This window comes from Mus pahari, chromosome 1 (assembly GCF_900095145.1).
Source record: "Mus pahari chromosome 1, PAHARI_EIJ_v1.1, whole genome shotgun sequence".
NCBI classification, from domain to species: Eukaryota; Metazoa; Chordata; class Mammalia; order Rodentia; family Muridae; genus Mus; species Mus pahari.
In genome coordinates, this window is record NC_034590.1 from 103,598,287 (window position 1) to 103,613,950 (window position 15,664).

Below are 15,664 nucleotides of genomic sequence, written 5' to 3' on the forward strand. Positions count from 1 at the left end.
ATATCCAATATATATAAAGAACTCAAGAAATTGTATTCCAGAAAACCAAATAACCCTATTTAAAAATGGGGTACAGAGCTAAACAAAGAATTCTCATCTGAGGAATACCGAATGGCTGAGAAGCACCTGAAAGAATGTTCAACATCCTTAATCATCAGGGAAATGCAAATCAAAACAACTCTGAGATTCCATCTCACACCAGTCAGAATGGCTAAGATTAAAAAAAACTCAGGTGACAGCAGATGCTGGCAAGGATGTGGAAAAAGAGGAACACTTCTCCATTGCTGGTGGGCTTGTAAGCTGGTACAACCACTCTGGAAATCAGTTTGGCAGTTCCACAGAAAATTGGACACATTACTACTGGAAGATCCAGCAATACCACTCCTGGGCATATACCCAGAAGATGTTCCTACTTGTAATAAGGACACATTTCTGTTTTCAAAAATTGTTGTTGCCTCTGGAATTATAGGAGCAGGAGTGTCTACAATTTATTTACTTATACTTATGTATGTCTATGCATGTATGAGGATGCTATAGCAGATGTCTGGAGGTCAGTCTTGTGGGAGTCGGTTCTCCACTACCATTTAGGTTCTGAGGATCAAACTCGTGTTTGTCAGGCTTGGCGGCAAGCCTATTTGACATTTTGATCTATCTCACCAACCCCACAGCTGTTTCTTTACACACTGCCACAGAAATTTCTTCTTCACTATTGACAACATTTTTGATAGATCATATAAAAGCAAAGTTCTGCGTAGTCACTCTTTAAAAACTAACTCAAGTATTGACTAAGTGCTATTTTGATGGCATTTTATTTCTAATCTTAATTTTTCTATTTGAAGAAATTTTCTAAAATCCTATCCATAAATTCTTCAAGTATTTGTTTCAAACACTATAATTAAATAATGTAAAATGATATAATATAGTATAAATGAAGTCCTCAAATTAGGTTTCTAAGAACTGATTTGGATCACAAATTCACTCTTCAAATGCTCATCATAGTTAGATGGTATAGGATATAGAATAGAGTGACTGAACCTACTCTTGACCCTGGACATAGGAGATAGTCAAATACTTTGAACTAAAATCACAGAGATGTTGTCCCACAGTGACATATCTAAACCGCTCTCCCCAGACAATGAACATACCACTGTCTCATAATTAGCAATGACAAATGACACCTGTTGCATGCCAAAGTCTCTTTAGTTTTATATATATATATATATATATATATACCCCATCACTGAGGGACAGATTTTTTTCCATCCAAGAATGATGTATGTGTCAGGCCTCATGAACCTTCCCTGGGCTAACTACAGGTATTACATGTATTTATGCAGCCAAATAGACTCTGACCATTTGTGGTAGTCATACTTGTCAGTTTGACACTATAGAATCACCTGGATAGAGAATCTCCATGATATGTTACCTAGATCAAGGTGGCCTGTGGAAATATTTGTGGGGGACCTGTCTTAGTTATATTAATTGATATGTACAGACACGACTACTGTGGGAAGCACCATTCCCTATGGAGGGCATTGGGACTGAGTGTGCACACAGAGGGGGCTGAGCATGAGTAAGCATGATCCGTTCATTCTTGTTCTGCCCTCGACTGTCCATATAGCTGCCTTAAGTTCCTTGACTTTGCTGCAATGATGCACTGTAACCTGGAACTGTGAGCTATATATGCTTTTTCTTCCTTAAAGCTGCTTTTTCACTAGGGTATTCTACTATGGCACTGGGAGAAGAAACCAGGGTGGTTGGGCCTGGTGGCGCAGGCCTTTAATCCCAGCACTCGGGAGGCAGAGGCAGGCGGATTTCTGAGTTCGAGGCCAGCCTGGTCTACCAAGTGAGTTCCAGGACAGCCAGAGCTATACAGAGAAACCCTGTCTCGAAAAACCAAAAAAAAAAAAAAAAAAAAAAAAGAAACCAGGGTGGCATTTTTGTGTGCTTACTGTCCAGTCTGCTTTTATGCCAGGTTCTTTGGGGGAACAGCATCTCCCATTCAGTCTCTGTGATTTTAGTTGAAGGTATTTGACTAGCTCGTCTGTCCAGGGTCAAGGGTGAGTTAAGTCTCTCTATTCTATATCCTATACCATCTAACCACATTGATCTCTTAAAGTGTGAATTCATGATCCAAGTAGGTTCTTAGAAGCCAAATTTGAGGATCTTCATTTATATTATTGAGGAAGAACATTCCTAGACCTGAGATTGTTGAGAAGGAATAAGACTACAGCTAAGTACTACAAGCCACATTGCCACTTATCCCTGTCCTTCCATGAATAGGACAGAGGAAAATAGATAGGTGGTGTTGAGAATAAAAAAATCCCAGTTTGTAAGATGTTGGTTGTGTTCCTGGAGATTTTAGTGCATTAATCCAGGAAATACTCTAGTGGGGTCTTTTTTTCTTCATTTTTATGAATAGAAAAAAAATATTTCCAATTTCACAAAAGCAGGCTTTATTTTAGTTTCTGTCATTAGTTAAGAGTCAGTTTATTTGTTAAGTAATTGTTGCCAATGGAACATCTTTCCCAGTCAGAGTCCATTCTAAGAAAGACTAGAACAGTTGAGTCCAGAGAAAGGAACCAAATTCAAGTGCTCCAACTGCATTACAGAGCATGGAATGCATGCTTAGGAGCTGGCTGGCTTCCTTGGCAAACAGGAACAGCAATCAGTCACTTGGTTTGTAGAAGTAGAAACACCAGACATTAACCACATTGGGTTGCCTCTGGGCTGCCTGGAAACTAAGGTAAAGAACCAATAGTACAGTGCACAGGGTACCAATGCCAAAAGGCATAAGCACATTTCTATTGTTTTTTTTTTTTTACTGTAAATCACCATTTACAGTGGTACTGTCATTGTCAACGGAAGCATACACGTATCTTCCTCAGAAATAAAAGGAGAAAATCTATAATGCAGAATTAAGAACTCATACTATGAAAACTATTAGTGTCTTCTCATATTTGGTGTGACAAAATGTGAAAATGGGTACCCGGAAGGGGATGATATTTTTCTGAGCACCCACTTTTTAAGGTGATGTCATAGATCCTAATGAAGGAGGAAACAGGGGCCTGCCCTTAGGGGATGATAGTCTTCATTAACAACCAATTGAAGCAAGGCCCCTAGGAAGCTGCTTCTGAGCTTGGCACTAAGTGATCCCCAAGTATCAAACCCCCTCAGCCACTCTCTCAAAGGGTCCCATCATTTAACATATCAGACTTGTACTAAAACAATACTACATGTCTGAAATTCAAATATCTCTGGACATCTTATGTTTCCAAGAAGACTTACGTTCTAGATTTTTTAAGTTGTTCAGAAGGGTAATGTGGCCAGGGTGAAAGAACAGACCTGAGAAGGGACAATTGTTCCTTGGAAATACATGCTCTAAGAACTTAAGAATAATAATCTAGTATACATGTGTGTGTTTGCTTGTGTTTGTGTGTGTGTGTGTGTGTGTGTGTGTGTGTGTGTGTGTGGTGTGTTTTTGCGTCTGTGACTGTGCAGGTATGTGAGATAATGCTTGTGCAGGTACACATGCTTGTTTGCATGTAGGAGAAGCAGATATCAATCTTGGATGTTGTTCTTCAGTTGCTGGTCACCTTGAGTTTTTTGAGACAGGGTCTATCACTGGCCTGGAACTCCCTGATTCAGCTAGGCTGGATGGAATACAGATGGGGGTATGAGAAAGTCACATAAAAGGGATGCAAAGAACTCAGATGTCACACAAACAGCACCTGCATCAAGATGTTAACTCAACAGGGCTCTTCTGTGATCCACCATCATGAGTACCATCACACTGGCTTTCAGGGCAGGCTCTGCAGAAGACTGGGAAATGAAGGCCTCCTCCTGGGCTGAAAAGTTCAGTTGAGGAATCAGACATTTAACCAGGATACAAACAGATTAAAGAAAGGTGAGGCAGAATGTCATGGATCAAAGAAAGAGCAATCAGAGCCATGGGCATGGGTAGCCATATGCTTCAGAGAGATAGTGGGCGTCTTAGTCAGGGTTTCTATTCCTGCACAAACATCATGACCAAGAAGCAAGTTGGGGAGGAAAGGGTTTATTCAGCTTTTATCTGCTGTTCATCACCAAAGGAAGTCAGGACTGGAACTCAAGTAGGTCTGAAAGCAGGAGCTGATGTAGAAGCCACGGAAGGATGTTCTTTACTGGCTTGCTTCCACTGACTTGCTCAGCCTGCTCTCTTATAGAACCCAAGACTACCAGCCCAGAGATGGCACCACCCACAAGGGGACCTCCCCCCTTGATCACTAATTGAGAAAATGCCTTACAGCTGGATCTGTGGAAGCATTTCCCCAACTGAAGCTCCTTGCTCTGTGATAACTCCAGCCTGTGTCAAGTTGACACAAAACTAGCCAGTACAGTGGGGAAGGGGAAAGGGAAGGGGAAGGGGAAGGGGAAGGGGAAGGGGAAGGGGAAGGGGAAGGGGAAGAAGGGGAAGGGGAAGAAGGGGAAGGGGCTGCTTGTGGACGTTGTACATCGTGGTGCGGAGCCTAGTGCGCACCACGATGTACAACGTCCACAAGGGGAAGGGGAAGGGGAAGGGAAGTGATTGACAAAGATCTGAAGTGTCCCTTTTACCTTGTGATAAATGGGATAATGATGGACATGCTCACAGGCAAGGTTAAAAACTGATTCATTCCAGAGACATATTCCAGAGCTCTTCTAAACCAAAGGCAACGTACAAGGTAAAAACCAGGTATGGAAGAGGAGAGAATACATAGTTCCTGGAAAAGAGATCTGATTCTCAGGAGAGGGTAAACAGCAAGCACCTGGGGTTCCTGGAGGCAGAGCACAGCTTGAGCTGGCTCTGAAGGGAAGTCCCAGGCAGACTGACAGGCCCAGCTGCTGGTTGGAACATCTCTTCATGGGGCCTTGAATTACAGAACTCTGTTTCTCACTGGGGACAATTGTGGGGATCACCATCCATTCCTAAAGGAGACATGACTAAACCAACCAAGGGAGACATCATGGGCATTTCAAGGAAAAAGATTTACCTAAGAGCCCATTGAGTCTATTTCCAATGATGTTTTTTTCAAACCGTCACAAAATTACAGTTCCCAAATGTCACTTGCCTTTTCTTAAGCTTCCAGTGGCTTTCAACTGCCTTCTAAATAGAATTCCAACTCTACAGCATGGTGCCCAAGACCATGCTTCATTTGAAAATGCCGCACTCACTTGGAACTCAAGTACTGAGACTATCTTATCTATAGCAGGAATAATAATCACTTATAAAAATAAACAAAAAGCTGGAGAGAACTCAGTGCTTGGTGGCATGCTGTTCTGGAAGAGTTGAGAATCAAGTTTGATCCCAGAACCCATGTTTAAAAAAAAAGTCAAGTATGGTGGTACACATTTGTAATCAAAGTGCTGGCAAGACAGATACGGGACATCCCTGGAGCTTGCTGGTCAGTCAGCTTATCCTGGCTGGCAAGCTCCAGTTCAGGCCAGTGAAGGACCCTAACTGTACAACAACAACAACAACAACAACAACAACAACAACAACAACAACATGTTGCTTGTGACTAAGAAATGGCACCCCAAGCTAAATTCTCTGACTCCACACATACTCTCAGTCACATGCACATTTGTGCACACACCTGTACACACATACAGACACCCCCATACACATTGAACACACACATAGACAGCACAAAATAAAAACAATAAGCAGGCAGAGAGTTACAGCATGTCACTCAATGCAGAGTTCACACAGAGCCTGCTATAACGCTCACTGTGTGAGGAAAGGAGAGAGCGGGCTCTGAGTCTGCCTCTGACTGCATAGAATTGAGGATGTGTAAGTGAATGGCCTCATTCGAACCCATAACAGAGAACAAGGAAACGCTGAGGCCCTGTTCCAGTCTTAGCTGCTTCAAATAAAATGGCTCAATTAATTTGTTATCATAGCTCTAGGAATTTCTTGCAAGGAGTTGCCTCTGAGTTTAATGAGCATAATAGGCCAATTTCAAGTGAGCTAACATTTGGGGAATTTTAAGATATGGGCCTTTGTAACTGGAAAGGTTTCACTGAAAAAAAAATGTATACGTGTTACCTTTAGGCATATGGGCCTAACTAAAGGCATGTCTTTTTTACCACTTCTGGATGATTATTTTATAGGAAGACATCTTTAAAGTGTCTCCAACTCATTTCCTGTCTTGCCAGCTTTGTCTGCCAGCCTCATGCCTGCTGGGGCCAAAGGCTTGCCTCTGGTTCCCGCCTATCACTACCATTTGATGTTTCCTTTGTGTCTGCATAATACCTTCCTGTCCGTCTCCACAGTCAGCAACTCTTAACCCTGTCTGGGCAACTGGCCAATGTGCCATGAAAATCAGAATATGCTATGCATTTGACCCTGGAAACTCCAGGATGTCCAGAGTATGTTCCCAATCTGGGCGTTTCCCATAGCAGCTTCCAGACTGAACCAGTCTGGACTCAGCACCTGCCAACAAAACAGCAGGCCTGAAATGTAGCCTCTGGGATCCTATGGAGGTGGACCTCAAAACACTGCCCCTCTCTCCTCCTTTAAGACTATGAGTAAGGCTAGGGGTCTAGAGAACAGAGGTTCCTAACTTCCCAAGCAGTCAAGACGTGAAGGCAACAGGATGGATAAGTACTGTTGTTGCCTCCGCGCATGACAATTTACACCCTGGCAGGCAGAGCCTGGTGGACTGCAGTGCCCAGAGAGCCGATGCACAACCTACTTATCGTGTGCCAGTGTCAAAAAACACTAAAGCCAGCCATGCCAAGTAAATACATCCTATTAGCTGAATCTGCAAGACCAAAGATGATGTCCTCTAATGGTCTCATTGGAATTCAAAGGAGCTATGACAGAATTATCTTCCCAGGGTAGCCTTTAGTTCTTTCATATTTTTTTGCGCTGTGGGAAGAGGTGGCAGTCTCAAAGGTCCTGTCTGAGCAAGCAGCACGGTAGTTCTGAAATGCCAACTAAATGAGCATACCAAAAGAGTGTGGGGAAAAACACTGGACCATCTTCAATTGGCACATTTTCCCCTTAAAAGTTTTTATAATAGAACTCCTCTGGAACCTGGTTGCTAGGCAGGGCCAACTCCTGCAGAAGCCGAGCTGCTTTTGTACCAAATGACTCTGGAGTTCAAATGCTTCCTACCCGCTGCTGTGCCCTTGGTTGTATAGCATTCAATTTGCATGCTTGTCCATGGACATGCCCCAGGAGATGTTACTGACATCCACTGGGTGGAAAATATAAAGAAACTCTTACAGGTCTCATCTTCCAAACACATTTGTCTGAGGACAGAACCATTTTAAGAGATGAGCCATGTACTTCATAATTATCATTTGTGTCTTTAAGGAAAACCAGTAAGAGCATTAAGTCTGTAGAGACTCTGATTTGCAGCTGATGTAGTAAGATCATTCAGGTAGGTTGTGGGTAGCTGAGGTTTGGGGAAGACTAAAGAAAGGGTCTCCATCTATGTGGTTTTATGGAAGCCATCAGCCATGCTAGGTTTTCCAGTGTGGCTGGTTTAGCTTCACTCATCTCCTGACAATAACTCTAACCCCTCTTTCCTCTGTAAGTCAGTCAGTCCAATAAACCTATTAGCTCCCAAGGAGCTTTGATGGAATCAAATTTTGTTTTGTCATTGGGATCTTATGGAGGGAGAAGCTGTTGAGTAGTTCTCTCAGGGAGAAAAACTCTTGTTAGGTAAGGTCAAGGAACTGAGCCAGGAACTGTTCCCATGGAGACAAGGAATCATCCCTGCCATGACTCACAGCCCTGCCCCCTTAGCTCTGGTTCTCACTGGCTCTGTTTTGAGCTCGTGACCCAGCCTTTAAATTATGTGCTGGAGAAATTAGTGGGTCAAGCAAAAGGAAGACCCTTAGTAGCTCTGCTGAGGGAAAACGATGAGAAATTGGTTATGCCAGCTCAATAAAGTCTTCCTGTTTGCCTCTTTTAGAAAAAGGTCATATAATTTCAAGTAATTAGCAGAAAGGCAGTGCTGAGGCCTGGGTCAGTACGGGGAATGGCAAGTGCCAGAGCCAGGTCAAATGCTGAGAACCGGGAGTTAACTTTGACAAACAGCTTGTTCAGGGGAAAAACTTAATGACTTTATTTCAGTCTCAAGAACTGATGGCTAGAATCAGATCTCTACAGGTACAACGAAACAAAAACCAGACATTCTCACACCATTTCTACAAGTGGTACACCTCAGCTACAACCTAGTGATGATCTCTCTCTCTCTCTCTCTCTCTCTCTCTCTCTCTCTCTCTCTCTCTCACACACACACACACACACACACACACACACACACAGAGGAACCACTTAAAAGAAATTCCAATGGTCAAAGCAGGATCAGTTTGAATAGCAAAATAAGCTAGAGTACTGGATCACAAAGTGAAGTATATGATAAATATCTATGAAACCCATATTGTCATAAACAAATGGTCAAATACAGATGAAAATAGGGAAAACAAATCTCACAAGCACAAGACTTTAAGGCTACCTGGGTACCTAGTTGTCCCTCCAGGACAGGCAGCATCCTTCTCCTTAGAAGCCGGTAGTGACTTCTTAGTACTGGGTAATAGGGGAAAGAAAGGACTTGACAGTGGGGAAGGCTGGATGAACATGGTCAACACTAGCATTACATCATTCTCAAGTATGGACCTGGTAAGATGTAAAAGAGTGACCTTTGCTCTGTGTTCTTTACTGCAAAACCCAGTCCTACCCAGGGCAAAGCATCGGCCAACCACGGATGAGGCCCAGTCTAGATTGTGAGCCTTCTGATCTGTCCTGGAGGCTGCCAAGGTCATCCAAAACAAGTCTCAGAAAAGACTACGGGTAAGAGAAATCTTGGGGGAAATGAGACTAATAGAAGAAGGACTCAAAAAAAAAAAAAAAGCCTCTAGGAGTAAGAATGCAGGGAGGAAACTAAGGAAGTCTGAATAAAGTTGGATTTTGTCAACAATGACTTACTGATGTGGTGTAATAGCTATGCTAAGTGCAGAGATATCAGATGTTAACAAGAGGGGACTGGACATAATTCATAAAGAAATTCTGTAATTTATCTTCATCGTTGGTAAATCTGAAACTGCTCAGATATAAACATTATGAAATCTATCAAAAGCAATCTTTGGGTATAATAAGTGCTACAATCAACTTTTTTTCTTATTGCACTAAACCTCCAATGGAGGAAATACAAACCATGTTAGGAAAATTACATTTCTTTGTATATGTCGAGTCCATGGTGCATGCTCAATGGGACTGCCTCCAAACAGGCAAAGCTTAAGACAGTGATGGAAACTCCTAGATATTTCAATACATGTAGCCTCCCCCAAAGCCTTCAATATACCCCATAAAATTATATTTTCTTGCATTAAATTTCCCTTGTTACGGAGGGATACACTTTTAATTTTAAATAATTTATTTTTTATCCTTATTCAGACTATTTTGACAACCCAGCAGAAAGAATGGATAGATAGCATGAAGAACTCATGGTTTATGCTCATGGAGACATAGCAAAAAGTCAGGACATCAGCAGCACATGAAATCCACATAAAACAAAACCTTTTCACATGAGCCACGTGGTTTGAACAAACAATGTGCCCTGCAAGCTCAGGTATTTCGATGATGGTCCCTAGATGGTGGCACTGTTTGAGGATGTTATGGAAGCTTTAGGAGGCAGAGTCTTGCTGGAGGAAGAACATCATTGGGGGTGGCCTTTGAGTGTTTATAGCCTCACCCCAGTTTCAGTTCTCTCTCTGTTTTCTGGATGTGCTTGATGATGCTCCTACTGCCATGCTCCCCTCACCATTATGAATTTTCCCTTTGAAATCAAAGCCAAAGTTAACCCTTTCTTTCTTCAGCCACTTTGGTCATGTTGTTTCATCACAGTGACAAAGAGTAAGGAATACATGAACCTCGACACTGACAAGAACTACAGTCATCCAACACTTCTGTGTATAAAGTATTCTTCCTGGCACTGGGGACCAAATCCCAAGGCTTCAGAGATGTTAGCCCAGCTCCATCTCCATTGTAGGTGTTACTGTACCATGATTTAATGGACTTGACTGTGGATACTTTTGGGCACTCTTGTGGTAGATTTGAAAACATGTCTCTTTTTAAAAAAGAGTTAAAAAACACTTTCCAAGAAGTAAATTTGAAAGTTTGGTTACAAAAGCTCCTTTACTGCCCTTACACCTGTTGACCAAGTAACTGTGAAGAACCATCTTCACTGACTGAGTGTTGTGACTCCTTTGGGGAACAAAGGAGACAGACCCTCATCCTTCTTGAGATGTGAAATTACCAAAGTTCCTCTAATGTTTGTCAATCACGTTTGAGAAAATAAGCTCTTTAGCTGAGAGAATTTTGGACCCCATATCCTTTTCAGAATTCATGTGTTCTTTTAAATAACCCCAATCTCACTATTCCAATAAAAGCTTTCAGGCTGAGAAAGGATGCAGACACATATATCATCATTAATTGTTATAAACGTGCCATATCAACATGAATATGAATGGTGGGGGAAAGTGAGCATGGGCTACACAAGAATGATTTGTTTGTGCTGCCTCTACAAACTTTCGGGAATTCTCAATCCATTGTAAAAGAAGTTAACCTTGAAAATCACGTGATACTAAGTATTTGTTCCAAGTCATTAGAGTCTGTGAGCATCCCCAGAGGAGAGTTTTTGCTTATCCTTGTGTCTCAGATTCCACAGTGAAAGTTGATAAACAACTCTGCAATGTTGTCCTCTGACCTTCACACTTAAGCCCCCTCCCTCCCCTCATTTCTTATACACACACACACACACACACACACACACACACATATGTAAATATGAAAAGAACAGGCTTTTGAGGTCCAAAAGAAGGCTTTTAAAAGAGAGTAAGTTAGAGTTGAGAGCAGTAGGGAGAAGGAAGGCAGGCACTGGCTACAGAGGCCATTTAAGACTGGAAAGGCAGTTCTGATGAAGTATTAGAAACTGCTACCCACAAGGGAAGGAGGGCATGTGAGAAGGAGGAGCCAGAGAATGTGAACCATCCTTCTCAGATGACTGGTTATGAGGGCATGGCTAGGAACAGCCACTTGACACAAGAGCTGGGCTCAGTTTTCTGGGCTTGGGAAATGTCAAGTTTATCTGTTTTGAGCAGAATCTGCCTCTACTGTTGTAATGAGTCATTGCTGGATATTTGAGACCTAACATCTGCTAAGAGAAGTTCTGAGCACCCCTCAATTTAATCCTTTGGCCTCTTATTTTTCATTTCATGTGCAATTTCCGTAATTTCATTGCGATGTGAGGAAGCTAGAAATTGGACATTTCCTGGAGCATTCAAAAGCTGAGTTCCACTGAGACCATCTCACACTCAATCAATGTGACATGTCTTCCCTGAGCTTCAGCTTGACGTTTCCAAGATGTGACATTGGAGATGGGTCCCCAAAGACACTTTAAACTCCCGGTATCACTTTGCATCTGTGCAGTAATGTCCCAGCCAGAGAGTATTCTGAAAGTCATTGTATTCTATCTCAGTCTTACAATGCCCCCAAGATGAGGGAGAGTGCTGAGACAATGCCATGTCACAGCAATGCTAACCAGCTCACCAACAGAAGGCAGGAAGCTCCCTAACTCCAGCAAGGCCCTACCCACCTCCCACCCCCACACATTCTTTCAAATCAGCAGCAGCAGGAACAACAGCTTTTGACAAGAGAGAAAGATGGAGACAAGGAGGGAGTCCCCAACTGCACCCCTGTCCAAGTTACTGGTCTCATTCACCAGCATCTCAGCACTGCATATAGCCTCAATGTCACCTCCGAGTTTTAAACCTTGCATTCTCATTAAAACCCTCCAAAGGCACTTATAGATGTGTTCTTTTGTACTTTTATACATGTTCTTTTGTTGATCCTCCTCATCATTTCTTAGAGGGGTTATCAGCTGTCTTAATGCTGTGACCCTTTAATACAGTTCCTCATGTTGGGGTGACTCCACACCATAAAATTATTTCTATTGCTACTTCATAACTGTAATTTTGCAATTGTTATGAATCATAATGCACATATCTGATATGCAGAGTATGTGATATGCAACCTATGAAAGGGTCATTTGGCCCATCAAGGGGTCACGACCCACGGAATGAGAATCACTGTTCTTGTGTCTCCTCCCTTCTCACACCAAGTTTCTTCTTTCCAAGTCTTCCTACTTCAATACCCCTTTTGGTATGTGATCCACTACAGTTAACTAGAGGTGCCTGCATGAGCATGGATATGGGTATATTTGCTCAAGTGGGGGCAATGTATCAGTGATTAGATCACTGAGGAGTACAGGGACTTTTTAAAAGGAAGATTCTTGCACCTTCTCCTGAGCCAAAAGGGAAAGATCACTGATAATATATTTCTGGGCCGTTCTAATATACAGCCAGACTGAGAGCCAGTGAACATGGCACACTGTCGATGTGGGGAAACCATATCAAATAGGTATCCTTTCTCCCTAAGAGTATACATGGTGGCAGTTCCTTCTGTGTAGCCAGGGGTCCAGACAACAGCAAGTAAGTATCTTTAACATTGCTAAAATACAATGTTATTATATTATACATGACACTCCCTGATAATACTTCCCAGTCTGGCCAGTTCTTATTATTGCCTCCTTCTCTTTCTTGATCCTGGTCCAACTTTCTCACAGCTAGTGACCCAAATGTGAGATGGTATATGCCCACTGTGGACAGTGTGCTGCTTATAAATCTAGCTCCTTGCTGTTCCTTGAATATAAACTGTTTACATCCTAGCTCTGTGAGACTCAATGAAAAAAGGGAAAAATGTTATATCTCTTAGAAGGTCTTTCCTGGCCTTTCTACCACAATGCACCTCCCCATGAATGCCGAGTATTCATTCCTTCTGAATGACAATCTGAATTTATTTACATGTTCCTCACTGGAATAGAAGGTACAGGGGGCAAAGTCTTGCTTGCTTCCTTTGTTGACCATATGCCCAATCACCACAACATAAGGTGGAGTTCTAAAAATGAGCTGAGTCAAAGGAAGCAGGGAACAGGAAAATACAAATCTGTTCAGAAATACAATGGGCACCATGTAGGCTTTACAACTTTCCTGGGAGAAGATGCCTGTGGAAAGTTACTGTGTTGATGGAGTCTCCAAGTCAGTTCTTGACTGCTGCTGATAAATGGGACAGATAAATAACTGCAGACGCTAACCAGATCAAATAGATGTGTCCATTGCGTGGAGGATTCCACGGATGCCACATCAATAGACAATCTACATTTTCCCCATTCTTGCAGAGCTTTGCCAGTCACCCACATGTGAGCATGTGTTGCAGTCGTGGTCATGTAATGTTAAATGTCACAGCTGTGTGTTAAGTTGAGCCCTGTGGCATCAAACATTAAGAAAGCTGTCACCAACTCACCTCTGTCCCCATTCTCTTAAATATTGCCAATACTATAGAGTCACCTAAATGCAACTTACTTTAGCTCATCCCCCTGATGCTTTTACTTCTGGGGCAGAATCCCACAGGAGTTAGGGACTGTAGTTAACAGTGATTCCTGATTTCTGGTGATGCAGATCATCTTAGGGAAAAGAATCTTGGTCAGAAATGATGTACCACTTCATGGCACCTGCCAAATGGCCAATGAACACAAAAGATGAAGCCAAGGCCGGAAGCCAGAACAAAAACGACCTGGCTGACACTAGTGGTGACAAGCCATCAACGTGGCAGCTCATTACACTAGTTCACCCAAGGACTGATGATACATAAACACAGGATAGCCAGTCAGACCTGTACTTCTAGCAAAACATACTGGGGCATGAAGACCTTTGTAAGACATGTATATACCAAATATTATATAGAATATATTTATACTAAAAAATAAAAAAACACCCTCACTGTTGATATAAAACTCAAATCTAAACAAATATTCTGTACCTGTAAGCACTGATTCTGGCAAATATTCTCCTGGGAAAACACACTCACTCACTCTCTCTCTCTCTCTCTCTCTCTCTCTCTCTCTCTCTCTCTCTCTCTCTGTGTGTGTGTGTGTGTGTGTGCCTGTTTGAGGGTGTGTGTGTGCATGTGTGTGTGTGTGTGTGTGTGTGTGTGTATGTGTATGTAAAAAGACAACTTGAAGGAATTGGTTCTCTCCTTCTACCACATGGGTCCTGGAGACTCAGGTTCAGATTATCAAGCTCAGCAGCAAGCCTCTTCCCCCATTGAGTCGCTCTCCTAACTCAGTGCCTATAAATATTTTAGTATACACATAGTTTTTGTTAAGTAGCATATTTTTCTTCCTTTCCGTCCATCATTTCCTAATACGACTGACCAATAGCATGATGGGAGGGTTTTTAACTGTTTGGTTTTTCTCCTAGGAAACAGCATCAGTAAGTGCCAACATGCTTTCTTGTCCTCCAATATACACAATTTGGGATCACCCATAGAAAACAGATTTCCCCCCTAAGTGCAGATTGGGTACTTGGCTCCTTTAGCCAAACTACGAACCTCTCCTAAAACAGTTTCAAATGCATGCTCTCCAGGGGATAAATGGAGGCTATAAATCATTCCATCTGTCCCCATATAGTGGGGCCCAGTGACCATTCTGGAAGGCTACGTGGGATTTCTACAGTCTGATGCTTTCTCTTAAAAGTCTGTTTTCTATCATGAAAAATGATCTAAAAATACTTTCATAGAACACCAGGACAAACCCATCAGAGTGACCTCTCCTAAGGACTCAGATTTCTATGGATTTCATCATCTTCTGTTACTATGCATCCTGAAATTTAAGAAAGTCAGTCATGTATGCTTGGCAGATGAAACTCACCAAAGTGTCAACTGGCAAAATTCCTATTATTTATGTTACATCACAAAAAGTATAAATCAAACACGTCAAAAGTAAACGAAGTTGAGATGATATTAAAACTGATGGTGAATTTTTGTTGTGTAAAAGCATTTTTTACTAATAATTGATTGGGAAAAACCAAAATGTTGATTAAATTGACATAAATACAAATAATAGCTGACATTCAAGTAAACTGAATGCAGAAGCTATATGTCTTATAATATTTGGATTTGGTTGGAAAATTATTTTCCAGTGCAGGAATTGAACTCAGGGCATTATGCAGGTTAGCTGAATGTTCTATCACTAAGCTACATTCCCAGCAGCCCCTCAGTTAATTTTTGAAAGAGGCATTACTACAGATGTACGACTGTATGCATATGAACACTTGCTTACATGTATATATGTTCACCATTTGTATGACTGGTGTCCTCAGAGGCCAGAGGGAAATGTCAGATCCACACAGTTGGAGTCGCAGATGGTTGTGAGCCACCTGCGTGCTAGGAACTGAACCCAAGTACTCTGTAAGATCAACATGGGGTCTTACCTAATGATTCATCTCTCCACTCCATTCCCAAATTAATCTCAGTAGACGCTACCATTGCTGAGCCTCTCAGTAGAGCTGCCCTACCAGAATTGGACTCATTTTAACTCTCATTAAGAACAGAGCTCTCGTTTCAAAGGGACAAAGTTTACACTGAAATGGGTAAAGACAAAGCACGAGCAGAATACTAGTGTGGTCAACACAAGTTTGGAACCTCTGTCATCTCAAAGCTGAGGGTGAGGAAGGAAGGAAGGAAGGAAAGAAGAGAGGGAGGGAGGGAAGGAGGGAGGGAGGGGGAGAGGGA

General features: G+C 42.2%; 1 protein-coding gene across 1 annotated transcript in view; it reads right to left on the reverse strand.

The window, feature by feature from the left end:
- Adam12 (ADAM metallopeptidase domain 12) overlaps positions 1–15,664 on the reverse strand; it is a 324,955-nt gene that overhangs the window by 256,816 nt on the left and 52,475 nt on the right. The gene's annotated exons all lie outside the window — the stretch shown is intronic.